Here is a 27,096-nt window from a genome sequence, read left to right on the forward strand (position 1 = left end):
TACGCTGTATCAATGTACTGAAGATACGTTTACGATGAAATGTCATTGTTTGTTTGTGGCTGTGCATTAATTTATTTTGACGATGTTTCTTCAGCTACATTGGTTATGCACCATAAAATGATGGGATGATATATGAAATATGAATTAAGAAGAATTTATAAGGAAGCTGTCGTGGTCGATTTAAGGCGTTGTCACATCTTTTACCCGGAGAAAATATGAAAATCCACGAACATGTCAGTTGGGATAGTTGTTTACGACCCGAGTTTTGAAACCGATTTTTATTAATTTTCTTCATTTTGTGTTTCGACATTACCTGATAATTTGTGTTTGATAGATCCCCAGTAAGGAATACATACTTTATTTAAAAGTCGCGTAATTGAGACATGTGACCGTGCGCAGTTTAAATTAAAAACCAAAGTTTACAATTTTTTTAAATTTAAAAGAGTGTATTCATTTTCGACCAGACGCATTCTCAGAAACCATTGGTGTGGCTGATGATCTCAGGTGTTTCATAAACAAACCTATCTGACCTAGTTGCCGTTCGAAACATTATTTTTATTTTACTTGACGTATTAGGAAATGTTTGCCATCATAACAGAATATTTATGAAACGTATATAATTTGGCTTTGTGTTCCATTTTATATCCTGAACGACAGAAGCTGCTGTTATTCATATGACGACATATACTAAGCTTTACAAAGAACAATTTGGATTGCGGTGAAAGCAGATATTGTTCCCGTCTGCACCCAGGACAGAGCGTAATCTAAATTATAGACTTGTAATCTCACTTGAGTCACAAATTATAGTGGAGACGGCCCGTTGCTTCTGTGGACATAACATCCACGTGCAAGGAAAACAGAAGGCGTTTCCACCAAGAGTGACGAGAAGAACGCAATTAAATATTATCGGAGGGGAATGTCTTCAGCTCCACAATTGTAGGCGTCACATGCAAAAACTCACCAAGTCCATCTGTAAGCATTTGATCATAACGTATATACATGCATTTTATGTGTTTCGGTTGACAAACATAGGCCTATCTATGGACTGTATCGGTCAAGATTCATCGCCATCACTCACACCGTTACAAAATTATTCTTCCAGTAACTCGATAACTCGCTCACTCTCGCCTTTATTTTAATTCCTGTCTCATTTTCTACAGCTTACAATGCATAGAAATAATCGATTGCATATAGGACGAAGATAAAAATAAACAGCTGCCCCAACACTGTTTCTTAAGGGCGAAGATGAAAATGAAGGGGTAATGGGGATGTGAAGCCAACCAAATTCATTCAAACACGACTTCTTTGGTGGTCGGAAATGATTAGTGCTGCTATGCGGCTAATTTACACTCGCAGTAAACGTTCACGGTATACCAGTGGATTAGCCTAGCACAGCGGGAAAGATAAGCTTCCATCATCTCACGAGGACCGAAATTACAGCGATTACTTCAAAAACTATTTAACTCCAAGGAGCAAACTCTTCCTTGAGAAGACAAGTATCGTGCTATTTTGCAATCTGAAATTCTTTACCGTGCTCACAAGTCTACTCTGTACCTCATCCTCAACCAAACAAATCCATTCTACATCCTGAGACTCCATTTATTTTAGATATATTTTAATATTGTCGTTTCATCTGCGCTTAGAACTCTTAAGCGGTACAGGTTTTCTGACTAAATTTTGTGTATAAATTTCTCGTCACTCTGATGCGTGCTTCACGTCCCACTAATGGCATGACGACCCTGATCATATATCTTAAAGATAAATTCTGCGAATACGTGTTTAACGAAACGGTAACTTCTTCTGTCGTGTTGAGGACTTGGGCTGTTTTCCAGTTGAAGTGTTGGGCCCACCGCCTTTCCCCTCGCGACAGCACATGTCTCCCAAGGGGCACCATCATCTTGTCTCTTCACAAGTGTGGCAAGCAAACGCTTCGGCGAGATGATTCGTTAGCAGACACGCCGTGGCGCCAGCTGATTGACACCGGCTCCTCCCATGTGTTGGGGCGTTACCCCGCGAAACAAGCGCGAGGTTATTGACTTGATGGATGCAATTAATTATTATGTCCGATGCTAGGAGAGACCGATGCGTCTCCGGCAGACGGCTGAATGTTTAACAATATGAATGATGGATTTACACTTATGTTTATGACAGTGAGAAACGTCGAGTGGCGCATACCATAAAATGTGTCACAGGCTTCGTAGCGTGTAACCTAAACGCGTTACCTCGTTCGTTGAGGGCCAACTCTGAGTTACTGGGGTCTTGGTCAGAATAGTTAAAAGAGGTAGAAGTTGATATTGTGATTTACCATCACGCACAGCCAGAGCCATTTTATAATAAGTGTTGTCATCTTGACCTGTACTCCAGTAGCTAGGGCGTTGAAGTTATAAGCACAAAGAAAATATGAACTGATAATCGTCTAATAAAGCCACGGCAACCGACCCAAAGAGTAGAGACCGGAGACGTAAGTGGATGCGATGAATTAATAATTTTATTACTTTTAAATTATTATGATCTGCTTTATTTTTGTCCTGTTCCTTACAAAGAGAGCTATCAGACATACTCCTTTGCGTGTTAAATCATTTAATGCTTAAAAAGATAGAAAAGTTGTAAGGGTTTGGAACTTGAGTCATTAAATGAAGGTAATCTTATAGACTGAGGGTATTTGAGAAGAATGTTTGTCCCAAAGAAAGAGAAGGCAACAGAATGATGAATAAAATTGTATAATGAAGAACTTAATAATTTGTACTGTTCACTCAATATTATTATTGGAAATAAATCAAGGAAGGTTAGTCGGGCGGGGTATGTAGCACGCATGAAAGCGATGGAAAATTTATTCAGAATTCTTGCCGGAAAACCTGAAGAGAAACAGATCACGTCGGATTTCTTGGACTAAATGTGAGGTTTAATGTTAAATTAATAGACAATAACCAATGTCGATTACTGCTTTCTAGCGAAAAGTGCTCAGCGGGACAGCTGAAACTGAAATAAATAAAATGTTTTGCCATATAACACAACCGTGTCTTAATGTAATTTATTAAAATACCTTACAATTATATATCGATTGTTTGGGAATATAATAAAAATTACATCGAATTGACTTCCGGACTACGATTCACCATTGTTGTGGCCGAAGGATATGCACTGGATTAATCTGGCTCGGGATATAGCCAGTAGAGGATTCTTGTGAGCACAGTAGTAAACCTTCGAGTTCCATAAAAGACTAGGGTACTCTCGACTATCTGAGCCACTTATTGGTTTCACAAGAATGACTCTATTACGTCGAGGTACCTTGTTATTGGACAAGACTGTCCTTTCATAAGGTCACAGAGCAAACGTTCTCTTGGCAATTGCTGATCGATACTGTTGCTTTTGTAATGACAGTTCTTTAAAGTCAAATTACTCAGAGGCATCAAATGGATCGGAAAAGTTGAATCTGAAATCCCGAGAGAAATGTTTGTTTTCCCTTCAAGAAGAGTGGAACTTTTATTTTGCATTTCCCTTTCAAAAATAAACTGAACTTGAAAGAAGCGACTACAATAACAGTAATGCTAGTGGCGTGTTAGCTGTAAAATTCAATTAACTGAAAAAGGGTCAGTCAGTGACTTCAGTTTGTGTTGTGGCTGGAGTGTAGATTAAAGCCGGTGGGTGGAGGAGATTCTGTCATCACCCGTTCCTCCATGAAGGTCCCTTTCCCTCTGGACCACCTCATCATGCTAATGCCGCTTACTGGGGTACACGTAATTTCTGATGTGTTGAAAGCGCGCGTGGAATTCCATACCCATTCATTCGCTGTAAAATGATGATTATTATGTCTCTCTCTCCCCCTTTTCCTCATCCTCGGTAATGTGATTGGTGCACACAACGGCGTTCTGGAAAACGAAAAAAAAAATTATATCCACTAGCAACTAATTTCTTATACCACCTCTTTGCCCATTTCATCATTTTTAACTTGAAGACTGGGGAAAAAAAAGAAAGAGAATATTTCCACTTCTGCATAAATCCATTGCCCCTAAAAAATTCAGCGAAGAACATGTAAGAGATAGAAATATATGACGCGAAAGACAAATATTTTATTCAACTTCGTTGTTTTGCTGCACAAATCATATAAAATAGAGAACGTAAGACGATGTTGAATGATGACCATATAAAGACTTGTAAGATTTGAGGTTTTCACAGCAGTGAGTATGAAGATTTCTGTCTTCTGGGTTGTTGCGCTGTGTAGTCTGGTAGATGTTTACCAACACCCTGATGACGGAGGCAGTATGACCTCTGAAACGTTGGTTAACATCGACCAGACTACACAGCGCAAAAACCCAGAAGACAGAAATCTTCATACTCATCGCCCTGATGATGGAGGCAGTATGACCTCTGAAACGTTGGTAAACATCTACCAGACTACACAGCGCAACAACCCAGAAGACAGAAATCTTCATACTCATCGCCCTGATGAAGGAGGCAGTATGACCTCTGAAACGTTGGTAAACATCTACCAGACTACACAGCGCAACAACCCAGAAGACAGAAATCTTCATACTCATCGCCCTGATGATGGAGGCAGTATGACCTCTGAAACGTTGGTAAACATCGACCAGACTACACAGCGCAACAACCCAGAAGACAGAAATCTTCATACTCATCGCCCTGATGAAGGAGGCAGTATGACCTCTGAAACGTTGGTAAACATCTACCAGACTACACAGCGCAACAACCCAGAAGACAGAAATTTTCATACTCATCGCCCTGATGTTGGAGGCAGTATGACCTCTGAAACGTTGGTAAACATCTACCAGACTACACAGCGCAACAACCCAGAAGACAGAAATCTTCATACTCATCGCCCTGATGAAGGAGGCAGTATGACCTCTGAAACGTTGGTAAACATCTACCAGACTACACAGCGCAACAACCCAGAAGACAGAAATCTTCATACTCATCGCCCTGATGAAGGAGGCAGTATGACCTCTGAAACGTTGGTAAACATCTACCAGACTACACAGCGCAACAACCCAGAAGACAGAAATCTTCATACTCATCGCCCTGATGAAGGAGGCAGTATGACCTCTGAAACGTTGGTAAACATCTACCAGACTACACAGCGCAACAACCCAGAAGACAGAAATCTTCATACTCATCGCCCTGATGAAGGAGGCAGTATGACCTCTGAAACGTTGGTAAACATCTACCAGACTACACAGCGCAACAACCCAGAAGACAGAAATCTTCATACTCATCGCCCTGATGATGGAGGCAGTATGACCTCTGAAACGTTGGTAAACATCGACCAGACTACACAGCGCAACAACCCAGAAGACAGAAATCTTCATACTCATCGCCCTGATTACGGAGGCAGTATGACCTCTGAAACGTTGGTAAACATCTACCAGACTACACAGCGCAACAACCCAGAAGACAGAAATCTTCATACCCATCGCCCTGATGATGGAGGCAGTATGACCTCTGAAACGTTGGTTAACATCGACCAGACTACACAGCGCAACAACCCAGAAGACAGAAATCTTCATACTCATCGCCCTGATGAAGGAGGCAGTATGACCTCTGAAACGTTGGTAAACATCTACCAGACTACACAGCGCAACAACCCAGAAGACAGAAATCTTCATACTCATCGCCCTGATTACGGAGGCAGTATGACCTCTGAAACGTTGGTAAACATCGACCAGACTGCACAGCGCAACAACCCAGAAGACAGAAATCTTCATACTCATCGCCCTGATTACGGAGGCAGTATGACCTCTGAAACGTTGGTAAACATCGACCAGACTCCACAGCGCAACAACCCAGAAGACAGAAATCTTCATACTCATCGCCCTGATGAAGGAGGCAGTATGACCTCTGAAACGTTGGTAAACATCTACCAGACTACACAGCGCAACAACCCAGAAGAGAGAAATCTTCATACTCATCGCCCTGATGAAGGAGGCAGTATGACCTCTGAAACGTTGGTAAACATCTACCAGACTATACAGCGCAACAACTCAGAAGACAGAAATCTTCATACTCACCGCCCTGATGATGGAGGCAGTATGACCTCTGAAACGTTGGTAAACATCTACCAGACTATACAGCGCAACAACTCAGAAGACAGAAATCTTCATACTCACCGCCCTGATGAAGGAGGCAGTATGACCTCTGAAACGTTGGTAAACATCTACCAGACTATACAGCGCAACAACCCAGAAGACAGAAATCTTCATACTCATCGCCCTGATGAAGGAGGCAGTATGACCTCTGAAACGTTGGTAAACATCTACCAGACTACACAGCGCAACAACCCAGAAGACAGAAATCTTCATACTCATCGCCCTGATGAAGGAGGCAGTATGACCTCTGAAACGTTGGTAAACATCTACCAGACTACACAGCGCAACAACCCAGAAGACAGAAATCTTCATACTCATCGCCCTGATGAAGGTGGCAGTATGACCTCTGAAACGTTGGTTAACATCTACCAGACTACACAGCGCAACAACCCAGAAGAGAGAAATCTTCATATAAAGACTTGTGTCCTATTATGTATCTTGTCAGCATTCCCTGGGACACACTTGGAAACTTCAGTTGTCCAGACTGATTGGGCTTGTGCTCCGTCTGTGCGCCCCCGTAAAAGTTGGAGGTTTCAGGAACTATAGCCCAAGCAGCGAGAACACCCGAGGCTATCTGCAGTAGTCTCTGTAACATGAGTTCCGAATATGAATGGCCTGAACGCAGCTTAGGATAGATAGCTTTTAGTTTGGCCAAGATTCGAAACGTGTACCCCCCGACCTGCATTGTCACACTAACCTCCACACTATACTTTGATACGAGTAGACGCTGGCTGTTAGATGAAGAGAAGCGGATAATTTAAAATGGAATCCTCGTTGAGTGAAATGAAACTGGAGCAGATTTCTCTGAGAGGTCGCATGTTTTCCTTTGACAATCATTATTTAACCATCGGTGCAAACTCATCTACCACCGCCCCATGAGGTTTGCAACAGCCCTGACCAAACGGCACATTACCCCGAGTAAAGGCAGTTCAGTTTGTGTTTCTTGCATTGCTGCAGTTGTCAAATTACAAGAGGATTAAAAGGAAAATTAACCAGTTTAAGAGGAAACTGCTGTTAATTAGTGATAGACAACCGATGTCGGACGTAAACATCCTTGATAGTTAGGTGCGGAATGTTTTTCTGAGTGTCAGAGTAACCAGCAAACATGTGTTCTTGGTGCGACCACCTGGGTGGTAAAAGAACTCCACGTTGAGTGAGAAGAATAAGTTCCTTGTGTACTCGTAAAATTCTGTCCAGGGGGTCACAAGTTTATGTGGTTGGCTTGGCTGTTTTATTGCTGTGCTGGGTATGCAAATAACCTTTTTCGTATATAATTAGAATGCTTCTAACTCAATGGGCCAACACATGCCTCTTTGTGAAATAATCTGCAGCCTCCTGGCGTTCAGACGGGTTTGAAATTAGGTATCTGCCATGTAAAGTAAAGTAAAATATTGTCACTGGAGGAACAATGGACACTGTTTTCTCATATTTTTAAATACGTATAAAACAACACGCAAAATTAACACTTTATGGTATATTATAATTTCTAAATTTTAAACGATACCTGAGAATATTTGGAATAATATTAGAAATAACTTGTATAATGTCTACGTGGGTGGATGAATAGACACGTCTGTTCCCAGCAGCAGGAATTATAAATCCCAAATAGGTTTTTTATGAACAATCCGTAATCTTATATTGTTTTTAATCTAATGCTTTATTCTAATGAGGGTTTTCAGCCTTTATATACAGTTATTGATTTCGACTAAAGCAAACTCTCGTGTAGTCTTTCAGACATCAACGTTATGGTTGTGACGTTTGACGTCGGAAGTTTAGGAGTCAGGTTATAACAATGCTGATCAGCTGACGAGGTCAGAGGTCACACGAAGTGACAAATCAGGTGCCAAAACAACATTTTCAGCATTTTTTCCGAACACTGAAACTTGTTTTGTTTCTCTGAGAGAAGTGAAATTATTTCACAACTGAAATCGTCGGATATCGCGTGTTTGTATAGTAAGACAATCGAGTAAATTGAAAGTTTATGGGTAAAGCAAAATTTTCAAATTTGGATACGTGGCGTCGTTACAATAAATTCTAAAAAAATATTATAAAGAATATTAATAATTATTTTCCTCATATCATGTCTATTAGGCAGATAAGCTGTAGGCGTAATTCGAAATATCTGTAGAAATCCTGAAGGGAAGAGATAACATTTAGGACACGCGCACTTGGAAGAGTGATTATAGATTTATCTAAAAAAAATGTAGGCTTTGAATATATGACTAGTATAGTCTCACTCAGGGAACCTTCGTGTTTCGTAAAAGGAGGGAATTGTTTGGAAATTATTTGGAACGATGTGGAAGTGCTCTATTTAAGAATAGGTCTACTGACCCCAGCGAATGCCTGGAAGGGAAGCCATGAAGACACTGTGTCAGTCTCCAGACCGAGATTTAAACTCTGTACCTCCCAAACACGAAGTAGGATTTCCAACCACTCAGTCGCGACGTTTGACATAATATATATAAAAATAAGTTAAAATGGCAAACAGCTCATTTATATGTGTTTATATGAGGTAAATAATAACATTTCCGAAGAAGCTACTAACTTTCCATTACTGTTACCAAGACATTAAAAATTAAATAATTGTGTAATTTAATAAATTGTTTAAAATGTAGGTCTGTCTGACATTCTCAAATATTTTTAACATTGTGACCGACTGCATTACAAAGGTCCGATATATGGAGATCATCAGTAAAAGCAATGGCTTTCATTCCTTCTCTGAAGACACTGATGAAGCTAAGACGTGTTGAGAACGTTAAGAGAAGGCATACAAGTCCGCAGGAGATGATGATGATGATGATTCCCTACATCCCTCATCACTAGAGGAAGAAAGAGCCCCCCTCCCCTTACCCTGTTCTGAAATCTCCTACCACCTCAGCTGAACACTCGCTTACTGAATAGCGACTAATGAAGCTCCATTATATGATAGTCTCCGGACGAATGAGATGAAGCCGAGGGATGACACAGTAGCCCGGTCTTGTCGCCCTCATGCCAGACATCCTTACCTTCCCTTTTTCCGTTTTCTGTTCTAATATATTGCTCATTCGTAGACCAAATTGGTTAAATGTAGTAGTAAGGATACAACAGGAGACCGGAGAATATAATTTCAATAGCGTCTTAGTATGTTGCGTTTTCAGTTAATAGGCATATAGCTATAAACGTCGACACAGTTTCAGGGCTTTCCAAACTATCTGATAATGCTTTAAATAGTGACAGCCTTACCTGATTCGCTGTGAAATAAGACTTGGTTTATGTAACTAAATAAATCAGTGGTACAAAATGTTTTATTAAAAATTTTAAAATCAGTCCATATATATGTTTTTTAAGTTGATACTCATCTGATGCTTTTCGGGAACCCGTATATTCATCGCCTTCTTCACAAGAATTCACCATTGTACACTATCCAGAAGTAGTCGAGTATAATGTACTCCTTATTTCTCCAATGTCTCTTTTAATATCAACCTCCCACTTATACCTAGGTTTTATATTTGAGTAGTTACTACGTCTCTTTAGTAATAATTAAGTCACAGGTTCGTTTCTCGGCTTGGACTCGTCCATCCTTTATGTGGTTTTTCCTAACCCTTCCAAATTAGTTAATCAGAACTATCCTCTCATTCCACTCTGTATAGTGATCATTGTCCTGATAATGAAGGCAGTAAGCGCCTCTGAAACGTCGGTAAGCTTCTGTTTACACGGCTATATAGTCTAGAAGACAGCAGTCTTCAAGAGAGAGAAGATTTGTCGGTCTCCACATTACACATTCGCGTGAAACAGTAATTTTCCTTACTCGAAGTAGTTTCAATCGGTATGTGACTTGGGTCTTTCCGTGTGGGGACTTGATCAAGACAGTGTTTTACACTTTGAATATCCTTGTTGTACACGTCAGATTATACAAATTGCACGTCAGAATAGTAGAGTTAACATTCGCAAATGAAACATCACTTTATACGAGTCATGTTTAAATGTTTGTCTTCGTGAGTGTTTCTCTTAATTGCGTGATGTTATTCAAAGGCGACATCTGCTTCCAGTAGAATAAATTGCGTGTTCTGTAAATGCGATGTGGGCACATGTTATGTGGCAGACGTCAGTGCTAATTATCCACATGTTCTTATAAATTAATTTTGTGTTTGTGCTCCTAGTGTTTTACTGTGGAGGCCCGCAGAAGTTCAGCCAATGATCAGTTATGGTAGTTTCCTGCTGAGGTACCGAGGGGTGCTAACATTTCTTGTTGTCTTGACAGCATCTGTTCAAATTGTTCTGTAACTGAAAGGGACATGAATTATTTCTTCTGTATTGTTTATTTTTTATATTCTTTCTTAATTTTTTTTTCTATTTTCTTCTCTTCCTCATTCATTTTCATTAATTTTGTTGTTAAACAGGATGCTAAATGCAGGATTTTCAAGGACGTTACTTTTATATTACACTAAATAATTTCTTTTAGAGGTTTGTATATTTATCGACGATTTGTTACCATACAAAATTTCTTGATAACTGCATAATGCTACTATTCCTTCACACGTTAACACGGACACCATGTTGATGTGCCTTGTGGCAGCACAGTACAAACGGATGGCGAGGTGTGATATTTTACCAAGTTTCATAAAAAAAACTTGTACATTAATTAAAATGTTGTTAGGATGGGGAAGATACTGGTGGAAGTGATGGAATATGGTTTTTAGGTTGTAGAGTAATCTTCCATAAGGCGTCAGAACACAGCAGACTAAAATCCAAATTTTTATCTCCTTGAAAACTTCCAATCCACCTAGATAAGATACTATAAACTCGTGTTTTCTTTTGTAATAAATTAATTAGGATAAAAATAAAATTTAAAGTAATGTTGCTTTGTGTTCTAGGCAGTTGTGAAAGTTGTCACACAATCTTGTGTTACTGCAGCTCAACATATGTATTTGTTTGAACTGTACTTTTCCAGTGTCATTGGACTAAGATACATTTTGACGTGTAGTTTGGAGTGTAAGGAACGGCTTAATGTGTGGTGTTTTTACGTAAGATTGTGTTATATTAACTTTATAAAATACATAAAATTCGCAAGTTACTACGTATAATTTAACTAAAGTGTAAACTGACACTCATTAAAAACGTGAAGTTTCGTTGTAAGTGTTAAAATTGTAGTCTCGGTACTCGTATTGAGAAGACATTTTACATTACTGACAATTTAGGAAAAACTAGCAGTGAAACCATTATAAGAAAATAAGAACAGCTTAAAACTGGCGCCAAAAATGCCTTACTCTTTTCGATAACTTAAATTGAGAGTGTTTATTTTAGTAATACTTACGTTCTTTGGAGCAATGTTACTTTTGAGAAGAAAACATTCGCTCAACTATTCACCACGTTTCAGGAACCTGACAGTTCATTACCGTGTCATCTATGTCCTATCCTGAGCCAGATGATTCCAGTCCACTTCACAGCCTGTTTATTTAAAATACAATGTGACGTAATTCTAGATCCTGTGCCAAAGTCCACTAAACCGTATATGTTAATGGAATCAAGGAGGCGTTGATGGGCTGGGTAAGGAAAGCACGTAGGACATTCTTTGGAAAACGCCATATTGGAAGACGAAGGAAGAAATGGTATGATAACATTAAGATATTACACAGATAAGACGGAATGAACTGTCTGAGGATCGTGGACTGAACTTGGGGTCTTGTGCTTACAAAATGTTTATTCCATTTTTTTGCGTGTCAAAGTAATTTAGTCATTGGCTGTTCCCACCTCGCACAGGTAAGCACCAATTTCCGGTTGTCACAGTACCGCCCCGGTGTATGTCCTTGGGACCTCGACCCAACCCACAAATTGTCCATAACTCACAAGCACACACACACAAAAAAAATGCAGCAGGCAACAGTTTTCACACGGGACACGCCGTGTCTCTGCGTCCCAGCCCGAGAGAGACATATTGACTAGCAACGTGAAGCTAATGCTGGGATCCCTTCACTGCTCTTCGCCGTCATCCATTTTTTCAATGTTCATGAAGTTTTGTTGTGTCCTTTCCAACCTCTTTGAGATGGGTCCAGTTCATGGGTTGGGGGTTTAGTAATTTATTTCACTACATTCCACAGATCTACCTCTGGGTTTGGGGAGAACACCTGGGTTGCTTTAAAATCACTCACACCCCCGTTTCAGTCCTCATAAAAGGTAGGATAAATGTAAACAAGTGCCCAGGTTGGTAGACTGCCTTGCGCCAATCTTTCATCCCTCTAACTCACGCTGTGCGTTACTTTTACTAAAGACTCTCATTCCACCGCGACCCCAATTTTTTATAACAAACCTGTGACTTGTTCTTCTCCATAACTTGTGATATGCCCTCTCAAATCTACGTGTAAACGACTCAATATTTTATTCGGTCTATCAGGAAACCTGCGGATGGCTATAAACATGTTCACCAACAAGGCACGATATTATAAAGAAAGATTATCTTTATTGTGCTTTTTAGCACCACAAACCAGATTAACTGGGAGATTTCGTAAATCAGTTACATCAGCTAACTCACTATAGTTATATAATTATCGTGGAACTGGTAGAAGTTTTTCTTTTATTTATTTCATGCATATTACTGAATGACTAAGCGTTCTTTACGCTCAACATATCTAAAATAACTCATTTATGGTTTTACGAGATTGTTATTATATTACGACATAGTTATTTCAAGCGACATTCTTTGTTCGTAATTTTTCAATTCAGGTTTTGGGCCCATACCGAATCCTATTTGATGACTGATGGGATGTATATGCCCACAGACAAACGTACCAAAGAACGAAGCAGATATCTGCCTAGAAAGGAGACATACATAGAATGGAACTGGCCCATATATTTTCCTAGCGTGGGACTTAGCTACGCTGAAAAATGTCATGCCTAAATGAGTCATTTCTACTATTAGATTATCACGGTAACTATTTAATGTTATTATAGCTCTGAATCAATGTTTATTGCATAGCAAATTATTAAGTACCTGGCCAAGTACTATTTGCAGGAGATATCAGCGGTTAAGGCACACAGCCTCTTTTGGTGATGCGATACAAAATATATAAAGTTTTATTTACACTAGTCTGAGCAATATTATGGCGTGGATAGCTACGTTTTAAACTGGAATGGCATCATTTTTGACAACCAACTGACTTCATGGGAAACGTTACGTCTTGAAAAACAGGTAGTCGTTAACTGATCAAAAATTGTCTTTTATGAAATCCGAGGCTTTAATACAATTAATTCAGTAGTCCTAGCTACTGGACACTGTCCACATATTTTGGAATCGACAGTCATAAAAAATATGATTGTTCTGTCGACTAAATATGATAAATTCTTCTCGGACTACCAGTCGTGCCAGGTGATTGAAAGGGGGAACAAAATATTTTTTGTTGAAGAATTGTTTACAGAATACATTTTAAGTAGGGTAATAAAATTATTTGAAAGTACGAAAATTTAAATAATGTAAGCTAAACAATAACAATAGACGACTCTTGAAAAATGGCTTGTAATGAAATACTGAAAAACTGGCGAGGTCATTTAGACCTACTGAGCTTCGTGAACAAAATTCTAAAAGGAAAACAACTTAATATGAATACCAGAATTATGTTACCTGCCAGATGTATTGTATTTCTCTCAAGAATTTCTTCTTGTGGCCTGCTAAATATTATGACGTGTCGGTATTGCAAGTTTTTTACTCGTTACCTCGCATAATGAACTATTTTCAAGACAGCGGCGCTATCTTATTTTTCAAGCCACGATTATGATATTGTTACAGTAAAAGTTATATTAGTTCTGTGATTAAAATAAAAAATGTATAATTGCGAACTAATTACTAGCTGATTCTTGAAGATTCTCTTGTTCACAGTGAGTTGTTGAATTTGGTGATGAGTGCAGTAGACTGGTAGGATTCCACCAGATGAACTCTGATAACAATAGCTACTCAGGGGGTCTCTTGCCCAGGTCCGTCGGCCATACCTTGACAACAGCTTCTGTTCGCTCACCTTCACTGCTTGGTTACATCCTAAACAGCGTTGCCGATATTTAAAAAAAACCCATCTGAATCAAGCAAATAGGAATATAAGACATTTGGCGTAATTAAGAATCAGTTCTCGGAATACTTTATGACGTTCTCTTTGTAGGACTAACCTTCAAGAGGACGAGTCATGAAGAAGATCTACATAAAATATAGACGTAGAAATTATAAGAACAAGTAGAATCCAAAATCCCCTATTAAAATAGTAGGATATTTAAAGACGAGGACAGTTTTTTGCATGAGTAATACGCTTTCAAGAAATGGTTGTCGAGAAATGAGAAAAAATATATTTAGAGACGAAATAAGATATATTTTCTAACAGGTTAGAGTTTCATAAAAGATTTTCTGAGAAAAATAATCTGCTTCGTACCGTAAGGCAGTGCGTTAGCAATGAAAGTGTACCTTGTGTCAATGAAGGTTCAAATTAGTTACATGAGAATAATACTGTGACGTATATGCCTTGCAGTAGACCCACGTGGCCTTTCTATAAAACATAATAAGAATAATGCTATGAGCTGTCAAGTAATATGGTTCTCCTACATTACCACACTTAAATGGATTTCATACCGGCCGTACCTTCAGATAGTTCTTATTCTTTGATTGCTACCACGTTCTGAATTGCAGTGTCAGAAGTGGATCTGTTTCAGCTGTGTTTATGCTTGACTCAGTATAGAATGTTGAAATATGGGCAGTTTTGTTTAGCAGGTAGGAAAGCCTCCTACGGAAAGATTCTCAGATAACTTTGTGGCATTTTGGTGAGATATACAGACTAAGTTTCTATTTCAGCTATGAGCTTTATCATAAAGAAACAAAGTTTCTAGTACGTTCAGGCTTACATTCTCTGTCTGTTTGAGTCGAACACAGTTCTCCTTTAGAAGCTGGTAGTTGCTCAGATAGTAAAACAAGTCCCCACATCTTTGTGCTATCTGATGGTTTATTACCGTGTTCACAGGAATTCACCACTGCCTCCTATCCTGAGTCAAACAAATCTAATCTACATCTTGCCATCCTATTCCTTTGAATTCTTTCATAATATTATCCTGCCATCTACACCTAGATCTTCCATGTGGTGTCTTCCATCCAGGTTGTCCGACCAAAATTTTGTATGCTTTTCTCATGTGTTTCATGCTACAGGCCCCGTCCATCAAACTGTCGCTTTACCTCACGAGAGCAGGGCGTAATTTGTGACTGTAAACGAGATTTTTGAAATAAATCATTTGGATGCCGTTGATGGGCTGGCAAGATAAAATAAGTATGATCTGGCAACCTGGGGCACTTGCTACCAGTAGGTACCGGCTAACCTAATCTTGGAGAGGGGTAGCAGAACGCAGTGGCTGTCAATCAAGCGAAGGCTTCCCGCAGAGAAGAACAAGCAATGAGAACTCAGTTGAAAGCTTTTACGGTGAACGATGGCTCTCGGCCTTGGAAGTTCCAAATAATGGCAATTATTCTAGATTGAAGCATTTCACATTGTTGATAAGGATTAATATATTTCATAGGGATATAATTTCATCTATTGCTAACGCATTATAAAAATATAACTGTTTTTCCACCCAAAACCATAATCATTACAGACTAGGTTAGTGACTGATTTATTTTTAGCTTACTTAACAATATTTCAGTTTCATAAATGAGGATTATGTAGCATCAGTTTGTTAGATTTTACCACTGGCATCTTTATCTCTTTAGTCAAGAAGATGACATGGAAATGCAGCACGCATAGGAGAGATGAAAGATGTACTCCATGTTTTAGACCAGGGGTGGCCAACCCAAATGATCTTTCGGGCCACTTTGGAAATGCATCATAACTCCGCGGGCCACATATAAAATTATATATCCCCATATTAGATTTAGATACACTATAGACATTTTTTTGGAGTGAAAAATTGAAACATAATGAGTTATTATTATTGTGTTTACTATTATTCTTATATGTAAACATAGATAATATAATAATAATGATACTAAGCGTACATTGTAAAGAAATATATAGCACTTCAAATAATCCTTATGTTTTGTTTCGTAATGCCTCTTAACATTATATTCCTTAAATACAGCAACGACCTCTCGGCAAGTTAAACATAATAATTTTGTATTTTGAACTATGAAGAAGTACTTTTCTTCCCATTCATCGCTATACTTTCTATTTTCATCCACTATTCTTCTTTTCTTTGCAGTTTTGAATATATGGATGCACAAATAATGTATTTTTTTAATACATTGGTTTTCACTACTTTGGCCATTATAAAATAAATATATTTTGTAAAAGTGTGATGAATCTCGCGGGCCTGAAAAATGTTAAAGGCGGGCCACGTGCGGCCCGCGGGCCGGGGGTTGGCCCCCTGTTTTAGACGGAAAACCTGTACTGAAGAGACCGCTTGAAGAACTTGGTGTACACGGGAGTTGAACATTACATAAAATAAATCTTAAAAATTAAGGTGGAAAGTGGATTTGACTGGCTCAGAATATGGTAAAGAAGCACCCTGTTATAAACTCGGAAATTAAAATTAGGATTTTATAAAAAGAGGAGAATTTATACGTGAACTGTGTGTCTATCAGCTTAACTGTATGTACCACCAGCTATAGAATTCAGTAAATCTACATTTTGCCTTCGCAGTGTATTTATGGATTTCGTGTGTATCGGAGAATAAAATAGTCACAATTTCCCTAAACACAATTCAGCAATTCATCTTTGAAACTGTGATGTCTGTTATAAAATTCTATAAATCTACATTTTGTCCACAGATTCTTTCATGACATTTCTTGTGATTTTCAAAATAAGTAGTTTCTACTTCCTTACATATCATTAACGCAATTTTCTTTGTGATTAAAACATGTGTTTTCTTAGAGATAGGAACTCAACATTTTAACTATTACTTTAACTCCACGCTTCAGAAAATTATACAGAGACATATGTTGCAGATTAGTTTATGTTAGCATGTATTCATGATGAAGTAGAAAGAGAAAATACAGAAATTAAAGCAGACACACACAAATATATTCTGCTCATGTTGGTAATTCGTAGCAAAGAACGAAATGAAATCATCTGCATACCCGGGGGGGGGGGGGGGGGGGACGGACGGACAGAACATTCCCTTCGAAGGTCTATGAAAACAATCAGCAGACAATAAAATCACGAATGTTCAGTGCTGCCAACTAAAACGATTAAAAGCTCTGAGCACTACAGTCTGAATTACGTCCTTGCAGTGACAAGATTATAATTACAGAGGATTTAAGGTAATGGAGGAGATGTTGTATCAATTAGCTACTTAATTTTCTCCGTAATCTCCTTCCCAATTTGAAATACCTGCGGTACGATGATAAATGTTTAGGTACCTCAGAGTTACCTTGGAATACATTTTACGTCTTGACAGGAGCCCGTCGGTTGAGCTCAGGTTACAGATAATTTGAACTCAAATACCGGTCGTCTTACTGAAAAGTACCGGTAACAAAAGGAAATGTTAGATGTTGAAGTGCTTCTGTAATTTAGCATAGGTTTCTGCTCTGCGGTGCAAGTGAGGTTCTCAGCAGGCGGCAGGCTGAATCGTGTAAGGTATGGAGATCGAATTTCGGTATGTAATGGCATCCTCACAGAGGGTTTGGCCGACCGCCCGTTTCCCATACGATGTTTTCCAAGAGTCGGTGAAGAAAATGCACGAAGGAAACCATGAGAGTTGTTCGGGGCTATAGAAGTACTTGGATCCATAGGTGAACGACCTGACCAAATGAAGTCGGAGAACCTGAGGGTAAACGACCGCTTTGGAGACCTAAGCGTAGATGGGAGTATAATATTAAAGGTGGTCTTAAAAGAGTGTGACCGGGATACAACTTTCACCTTTGGATTTCATAAAATAATTAATTTTGGACGAGCTATAGGACTATAAATGGGCATATCTGAGGAGAAACACCCCGATTCGTAATGTTAATTGGGATATTTTTTTAGAATATGATTATACGACTTAATCACTTAGAATTTAAATTGGAAGTCATACGAAAGAGATGCCAGAAGAAATATTGAATTAAGCCTGTGTTTCTCTTTTGCAACAAATAAAAGTTGTCCAATGAAATATGATCGTTCATATGTTTTGCTTTATTTCTTTTTGTCTTCTAATGTCAGTGGGTGTTTACAAAGGTAATAGTTGTAATACGTTTAATGATGTTGATTAATGGACAGAATTTGATACTGGTCGAACTAAGTCATGTCGTGACTTTTGCGAAAGAGTGCTTAATACAAGAACGTGCCGATTTAAACTACAGCAAACACCATATATTATAATCCCGTACAGTGCGGGTCATAGAAGTGAACGCTGAACGTGAATATCTGTTGCTGATGATGCAAGGTTTAACACATTGTAACCCGTAATTAAATATAGGCATGTGCTTATATAGATTACATTTCAGTCCATGTAAGTAATGTCTAATGGCTTATAGTGAAAGGATGTTTTTTTAATTATTGTAATTAATTTAACGGTTCCTGACTGAAAGCACTTATCAATGCTCAAACAGCAAGCCGTACTCACACAATGCTGTTAGAAACCGGATTAATTCGTTATGTTGAAATTATTTGAAGGACCGGTCACGTACTTTCAGACAAGAGTGAATATTTTGGTCCTCAGTAGGCTCAAATTCTGCGTAACTACACAGACACAAAAATTAAGGAGCCCAAGCAAATTTTATGAGCTGGTTCATATCTTTAAGTTAACTTCCGTATTTTAGAATCACGACGTCAAGACGAAGGGTAAAATTGAAGGAAAGCTCCACGCATGCATAGTCACTGTAATAACAGATGGCGAGTGGTTAGAATTACGCTCCGACTGCTTTATCTTCGAAGAATGACTGCCGGAGAAGGTTGGTTAGGAGGTTTTGTGAATTAAGTTGAGGACGATCTGCTAGTGCTAACATGTCAAATGGACCGCATGAGCGTTGCACTTTCAGTGCATGAATTGTGACGAGAAGTTTCGATATATTATTAACTAGAGATCAGATAAAAATTTTAAAGCGCGCCATGCCTGCTTCCTTTCCGATCCTTACCAAATCATTATTCCTGGTCACTTTATCATTCGAACTTTATAATCTGTGTAGTTAAAGATTATCGTGTAATAAACAATTTATTTCAAAGGAGATTAGATGAATATAACAAAGGGATTTCATATACCTTGCAACCGAGGTGAATGGTAGTATTTGAATTTCTGTCGAGAAATCGGTTATCCTAATTGAACTGTTTCGTGGTGTTACTCAGCCGTTAAAGACGAATAATACCTTAGAATTAATGCACTTTTAACTTTTACATTTTCTGAGATCACCATTCATGATTTTCGCATTTCAATCGGCATGGAATCTCTACAGCTGATACATTTCATAACGATCATGTATTATTTCTCATTTAGTCGTTTCAAATTTTAACGAAGCATTGATCACAGTGACTGGAAATTTCCATGGTTTTCATAAGTTTTTCTGTTCGAACACTGAGGTAACATTATAAATTAGGCGAGGACAATTTTCTGTCCAGTCTTTTTCATTTCAGTAGCACCTTCCGCCCTTCACATAACATCTGCAGTTGATACAGCGTCGGTAAGTGCCCCACGAATGTTACACGAAATGAAATTCTACATCGAGCGACGCTGAGTTGTCTGTGTTAGCATGAGGCCCGTGTTAGTAAACGGAGCGGTCCCAGTGGACACAGCAAGCTGGAACCAATCGCTAATTACCCGTCATTATCTCGGCCGGAAACAAATGCGCCTCGATATTCGTGACGCGTTACGTCGTGTTACAGCCTGTCACGCTCTAGCATTAATAATTTTCCTCCCTTTCCAGCCGATTTTCGATTGGTCGGATGTACAGCGTAATTTATCATAACCTGCTATAGGTTCTATCCAGCGAAACTAATTTTAAAATTTAAAGCAGTGTAAACACTATCAGCATACTGGATGTCTACTTATGGCGGAAATTTAACATTGCAGTTAATGGTTTTGTTATTGAACGATGAAATCCATCTTATCGAAATAATGGGAGTGAGTATTGTTGCATGTATCGTCGGTGTCTGAAACTTTTATCAGATGGCTAGTAATCTTTTGAAATGCTGGTGTTTTTATTTTTTTTAAAAAAATGAGAATGTAATTGTATCATTTGAATGGCAGTTACGAAAGAACCACTACATTAAATAATTCATAGTTTTCCAAATAAATTTATAATGATCAATATTGAGATTGAAATGGGTGGAATAAGATCAGTATGTAATTAATTGATACCTGGTTTCTGCTTTTTGGAAAAATTAAAACATAAATTTAGCAATTGCTATTTTCTCACTGTATTTGAACATAATTTGGTACGAATCAGTTTCATTCACGCCTGATTTCAAATAGCGACACCTATTTATTTAAAAGAAACGATAAGGCAAGTACTATTAGGACCGACAAGGACAATTTTTGCAGGTTACAGTAGCCATGTTATGTAACTCTGACGGAGAGACAAGAAGTGATAGGAGAATTTCGATTGAGAAAACGCCACCAAATCTCTCGGTTAGAAACAAAGAGGATGAATGTTAACGTGAACCTTAAGAATTTGAAATATGAAAGCGAGAAATGGACAGAACTGGTTCAGGACAGCGTCTGGTAAGGGATTTGGCGTTAACGGTTTAAAAATTTCGGGCTCTGCTACCAGAATGTTAATTATTTATTTCTCATGCATTAATAGACGTCTTTCTGTGTTGTGCTGTTCTGTGTACAAGTAGAGGCCTTACGACGAGCTAATCACTTGTCTAAGGAGTCCTACGGAAACCTCTTAAAAAAGAGGCCATATGCTTCACGTAGGAGTGAAAGGAATAATATAAAAAACAGACGTTTTAACACCTTGGAGAAATAATTTATTATTTAATAATTATTTAATGATTTTAACAAGAATCATAATGTAGTCTGAAGGTTGTGGTTTTTTAATGAAGCTAATCAAATGTAGTATATCAGTTAACAACTTAAAATTTCTGCAACACAGCTCGTAATTGATGTAAAAATGTGTAGTACATTTGGCGAACGCTGATATTAGCTGCATCTTTTGGTGTCGAAAGTTGTATTGTACTGTGATTAGGCTATACACGGCAAATAGAGGGGATGAAGAAGGAAATAGCGGAGGTCGCTTAGGAATCTGTGGTATCAGTCGCCTGACTGAACCATTCAAAGTCGCTGGCACATCCAGACGATGTGGATGTTCTCCGTTCAGATTTGCTGAACATTTTGGGGATGATTAGTGAAGATCTTGTCAAGAATAGTAATTAAAATAAAAGGGTCTCTGTGTGATTATTATGTGTCATTGCTTTAGGAAATGTTTGGGGATGTAAGAAGAATTTACAATTTATAGCTCCCATAAAACTTTGTAATATGGGTTCGAATGTTGGAAATTTTCATGAAATATTTGAAGGAAAATGTATAAATGCATACATGAATGCATGTGTGTGTGTGTGTAGCTTCTGCACCTGTAATGACTGTAACCTTGAAAGCTCAGGGGAGTTCATAAAGCGGCCGAGGTCGTATCATGGACCTTGGCAACCCAGTTGGTCGAGACTAATGTACTGGAGGTGCTTAATGGGTCTGTTCTCTCTTCGTTGTTTACCAAGAGTTCTCTAACTGTAATAAAATGACTGTGGAAAACGTATGCGTCTAAATTATAAATTCAACTAATTTATTTCTATGATATCTCTGCTGTTGTTGAAGTGTGATATTCAGGAGTAACAGAGAACTGCACAAATATTTAATAGACCGTTAGCAGACTTCTTGATGACAAGACCAAAATATAAAATTGTTATTTGAATACACTCTATTTTATACATATCAAAATAAACCTATAATCTGGTAATTGAATAAAAATTTTCTTGGATATTATCCATCGTCTAGTAAATATAAAACGTAAAACGACGTTTCGGAGGTGGGACTCTATCTCCGTCTTCAGGTTCCTACACAGTTGGGCCCACTAGATAGAGCTAATCCCTATCTCCGGACCAGGTAGATAGAGATAGAGTTCCATCTCCGAAACGTCGTTTTACGTTTTATATTTACTAGACGATGGATAATATCCAAGAAAATTTTTATTCAATTGACTCTTCACCATCGTCAAGAAGTTTTAGATTTGCTATAATCTGGTACTTGACATTCAACATTTATCATTAAAAGCAAACTCTCCTATATAACAAAGTATCAACTTTCGCACTAATACTTTTGTTTCAGTCTTTTGTTAAGTGAATTTAATATTCACACTAAATGTCTTTGCTCAAGTTCCTCTATTCTCTCTGTTCATACTCGTATTTACATTCTGAATGGGCACGTTTAGATTGAAAATAATTTGCCACCATTGTGGTGTGTCCTTATATTGTTGGGATTTTTGAATGGAGCGAAAGAAGGGACAGGAAAGCGATGTGGGGGGGGAGAAGGGAGAGGAGGAGAGAAGAATTTTCTTACCGCTATGCCTTTTCTTCTACAGCGGCTTAGCGATTATGCTCCTTTGTCTCACCGAGAAAAGGACTTGAAGAATACAGTGTATTTATTGTAGTAGAAGTAGTGCCAACAGCATGTTCGCCATTCAACCCGTGGTCGCATTTTGCTTTTCAACATCATTCAAAATGAACGGAATAAAAAGCATCTTCTGTCCTTTTCTTCGCCGTCTTCGTGAATGACGTAAAGTTCCTCATAAGGAGCGCCTTATGCTATATTTTTACATGCAAAAGTCACACAGCATTGTTTCGCACCCCGGCTTTGAAACTCGACGGTCCTACCCTTCAGCGTAGTCTAGATGCTGTTCGCCTCGGAGTTGGACGTAGGCACCGCCGTGTGCAACGTGATGGAACGGCTTCCAAGTGGCACAATGTTTCTCTTTTTTTATGGTGATGGTGTATCACCCTGCAGGTGGTGTAATGGTGGATGTTTAGTTCAGGTTGATGAGGAATGGAGGCGCTTCTGTGTACCTGAGGAACAACTGCTGGTGTTTGCATGGTCTGTCAGCGGCAAGGTATAGCTTCCAGAGCTCTCGAATTAAGACTGGTCCTTACATCGAGTTCTACGCCGTTTCGTGATACGTGACACAGGAGCAGGTGGATACATGTAAGAGGGAATGAGACAGACGCAAAAAAATCTCTTCAAAACATCAAACATTTAATTTCTCGGGTTCAAAAAATTACGAGCATAGAATTTGATGTTTCCCACATGTAGCTGTTATGCATTGAATGTGTATTTGGTTCGAATCTCGGTTACTGTCTAACATGAGTAAGGCATTTTGTTGCTTCGTTAGGTAAATGCTGAGAAAGAAAACTGCATGTAGGTCGTTGATTATATAAAATTATAATTTTATTTAATTCAAGACCATATCTTCAAAGCAGAAAAATGTCTAAGTAATATTTAAGAATACGGTCCGTGGCGAAAATAAAACACAACAGCTCACCGTCACAAAAATGAATTAGTAGACGCTGTTTTAGGAAATTATCGGTGTTTGCAATGAGAATTACACAAAACACACAAATGAAAAGTTCACAATTACTGACTCTTAAATAGTCTACGAATTAATCACTAATTAACATTGTCCAAAAACATGACTGATAATTATTTTGCACTTTTGAAATGGGCCAGTTTGTATACAACGCATTCCTAGTATGAAAAGTTTAAACCACTTTATCTCGGGTTTTACATTTTATTTACTTTCAGCTTATATAAACATCAAATATCAGGAATATGGCTGTCTACTGCTTTGTTGCAGTGTGTCATCTGGTACGAGTTACCAACGTGATAAAAGTAACATACACGAAACGATATTTGAGGATTTCACGGCGGTGAAAATTGGGCTGCCTTCGTCTGGGTTGTGAATCTGTGCAGTTCACTCAGCTGAACTCTCTCCCCGTGGAGTGCCCTTAATCAGACGATAAGCCGCTGTACGTTCACATGCCGATTACGGTGGAGGGCAACGAAAACACGGTGATGACGAACATCCTTAACTCCATTCTGTTTATAATTCGTTTGCGGAATTCCAAGAACTCTGTAATTTTTGTTGGAGGTATTATGGACATCGTTCGTGATGAACCACCGCCATAAACACAACCTGTCTCACATTATCGTTTCAGTAATTTTGACAGTCAATATCATTCATGACAGCTTAATATCTAACACAGAGTATTTTACTCTAAGGATGCTGCACATTGTAATTTTGTACTGTAACACGTTATCTTGACATTCTTCATGACATCAGTAATTTTCTAACTAATAATGTATTGAAGCTAGAAAGACGTTACTTATCTACTCAGTGAGTATTCATTGTACGAAACGTAATTACGAAAAATATGGGGAAAGTAAATTTTCAAAAATGTCTAATGGGGTACTTTTCAATAGCTAATCGCCTTTAAAGCTAAATGATATTAGGAGAGTTGTGTACATGTTTGTGGTGTACAGCCATTAGAAAATAAATGTGTACGGTATGTAAAATTCTTATAATTTCAGGAAAATGTGTCTTTTAAAGTATCAAAGCCATTCCATTGGATAAAATTGCTCTTTAATTGCATTCCACGTGACAATAAGGACCAATTCTAATTAACGGAGTGAGAAACAAATACGAAAAATCCTATGTGTTCATTTCATGAGGGCTTTGTTCAGAGAACATATAACAATAACTATTTACACTGAGAATAATACGAAACCCGTCAGTAGAAATGATGAGTTATTTTAAAGGAGATGGTACATATAGTTACCGCTTTGCATTAAGGGCTAATACATTTTATAAAGTAAATTCAGGGTGCAGGAAGGTTTTCTTACGGTCAGTATAAATAGCGTGTTTATGGACGAAATTTCATTAAAGAGGTGGCTCTTTCCACTCAGTTACGAATTATGCATAATTTCGGAAGTTTCACATCCACAATACAAGCGAAGGCCGACGAAATCTGTCACTGTAAACTTACATCATGATAACAAATTGCATCAATATAAAATCTCATCGTTCTTAAATTTCTGCTCTGCAAATTCCAGACCCCCTTTCTTTTAAGACCATCCCTCCAGAAATAGCAGATCTTTTAGGCTGTGGAGGATCGTTTTGATGGATGACCTACGGGATTAGACACTGGATCTTCACATCAGTAGCAAAGAGATGAATTTCACAAGCAGGAGTAGGAGAAGGGCTGGCTGTTGGAATTCATCAAGCTTCCCTGGTCACGTGGTGATGTTGAGGGATCACCTACTATGACGTGTGTTGATGTATCACCACCTAGTTTCATCCCTCCGTTCCCTACCCCATCTCGTATAAATTTATATTTCTCTAAAGCGACCAAATATTATTCTAATACGTAACATTGAAGTCTCCGGCAATAAAATTTGTATGGCACAATGATTTTCGTTATCTGTGATCTTCATCAGTTATCATCATTATCATCATGAAATCAAGGAGAAGGTAAGCGGTGATCTGTAGCAGTTGTGGAAAGATTTGACATGAAGATCTAGTCTTTGTACCGAAATGGAGGGCAATGCTTGAGCGACTCAGACGAAGTTGTATGTGTAATTTTAAAACAGAACTTACAGAAATAGGATCCAGGTAGCTTAGGATGTGGGCCCGTTGCAGAATCTTGTAAGCTAGGGGATTTCTTGATTAGCTCAGCTGCTATCGGCCTCTCGGAAGAAATTAATTTGGCTCAGCTACCGACCGCGTCGTTAAAATAAGCCATAAATAAATAATACATATTTTGTTTAATTTTGACTATCTATACAGAACAAGAATTTTTAGTGTATTTGGCACATGATACAGGACTGTGTAAGTTGTGATACTTTCTTGGGCTATTTTATGAGTACTTAGTAGTTACGCGTACTAAATAATATGGCCTTTTCTTAGTCTAGAGGCCTGTCACAACATTTGTAATATAAATAAATATATTTATTTTTATTTGTAGTGTTCTGTCTGACGACAGGTCTATATATTATGAGCAGGATCCTTCCATCCTTTTCCCGGACTGGGACCTGTTCATATACGTTCTTGGCAGAGATGATCAGAAGTGGTTTGCCATTGCCTTCTTCTGTGTGTGAGTGGAGTAATTGTTGGGATGCCACGGAGAAACCGGGGAAGCCCCCGGAGGAAAACTCCGTGTTGCCCAGACCACGGCCTTGCCCAACACAAGTTATAAATTTGAGCACCACCGGGAATTGAACGTTATAAATAAATATATAACGTATAATAAGTACTGTGTTTGCTTTTTCCCCACAAGATTCGTTTTTTCACATTTCTTCGTACTTTATTTTATTTGGAAAGGCAAAATAAGTTTAAACGTTTAGGTTTCGTAATATAGCAAGAAGGAAAAGCCATAATCTTTTCAGTGACCACTGTCTGAACCATTTACTCGCATGTAATACTTGAATAATCGACGCCTCCAGAGGCTTCGAGTGGGGTGCCAGTCTTGAGCGCCGAGAGGAGACAGGTCTCCGCTTGAATAGGGCAGTCCAAGTCTTGTGATAATGTCAGTGGCATCAAGTGAAGATGAGGTTAGGGTGCCCCCATGTATATGCCATTCAGTTCATGTCTGCTGTTGTAACACCTTGTCGACCGGAAATAGAGCACCGGCCAGCTGGTAGGTCGATGCCTTATCTCACTTCCGCGTCTTCTACTGCCGGCCTACAGAAGTTACAAGTGACGTCACTTCTCAGTCTTCAGACGCACACACACTAGCGACAAATACAGCAGATACCAAGAATTTTGGCTCATCATGCTAGAGTTTCAAATAGTCTGGAACAAATTGCATAAGATCACGACTAAATACCCTGACTGTTGTTCTCATACAACACCTTTCGTAATTGAGGCGTTTGGGCTTGTTGGATTACGGCAATACATTTTTCATCAATGTTATGTTGAAATCATCGCGATTACTTCATTTTGTCATTGCAAAAATCGTTCATGATGCCAGGAAATTTACGGCCTTATATACGAGGTGCGATCGGAAAGTTTCCAGACTGCGCGTATAAAAACCCGTACACTTAT

At 38.6% G+C, this 27,096-nt stretch overlaps 1 long non-coding RNA gene across 5 annotated transcripts in view; it reads left to right on the forward strand.

Annotated features, from left to right (window-relative positions):
- Nucleotides 1-27,096, forward strand: part of LOC110841323 (uncharacterized) — a 498,304-nt gene that overhangs the window by 248,502 nt on the left and 222,706 nt on the right. For 3 of the 5 annotated variants that reach the window (XR_015536922.1, XR_015536921.1, XR_015536923.1), the window contains exon 1: nucleotides 22,913-23,109. The exons of the other annotated variants lie outside the window; for them this stretch is intronic. This is a non-coding gene — a long non-coding RNA (uncharacterized LOC110841323). Of the gene's footprint in view, nucleotides 1-22,912; nucleotides 23,110-27,096 lie in introns of those variants that run through there. 5 annotated transcript variants of the gene reach the window in all.

Source organism: Zootermopsis nevadensis, unplaced genomic scaffold (genome assembly GCF_977971745.1).
Source record: "Zootermopsis nevadensis isolate Lab colony 2312 unplaced genomic scaffold, Znev_1.0 Znev_ptg000024l, whole genome shotgun sequence".
Taxonomy (NCBI): domain Eukaryota; kingdom Metazoa; phylum Arthropoda; class Insecta; order Blattodea; family Termopsidae; genus Zootermopsis; species Zootermopsis nevadensis.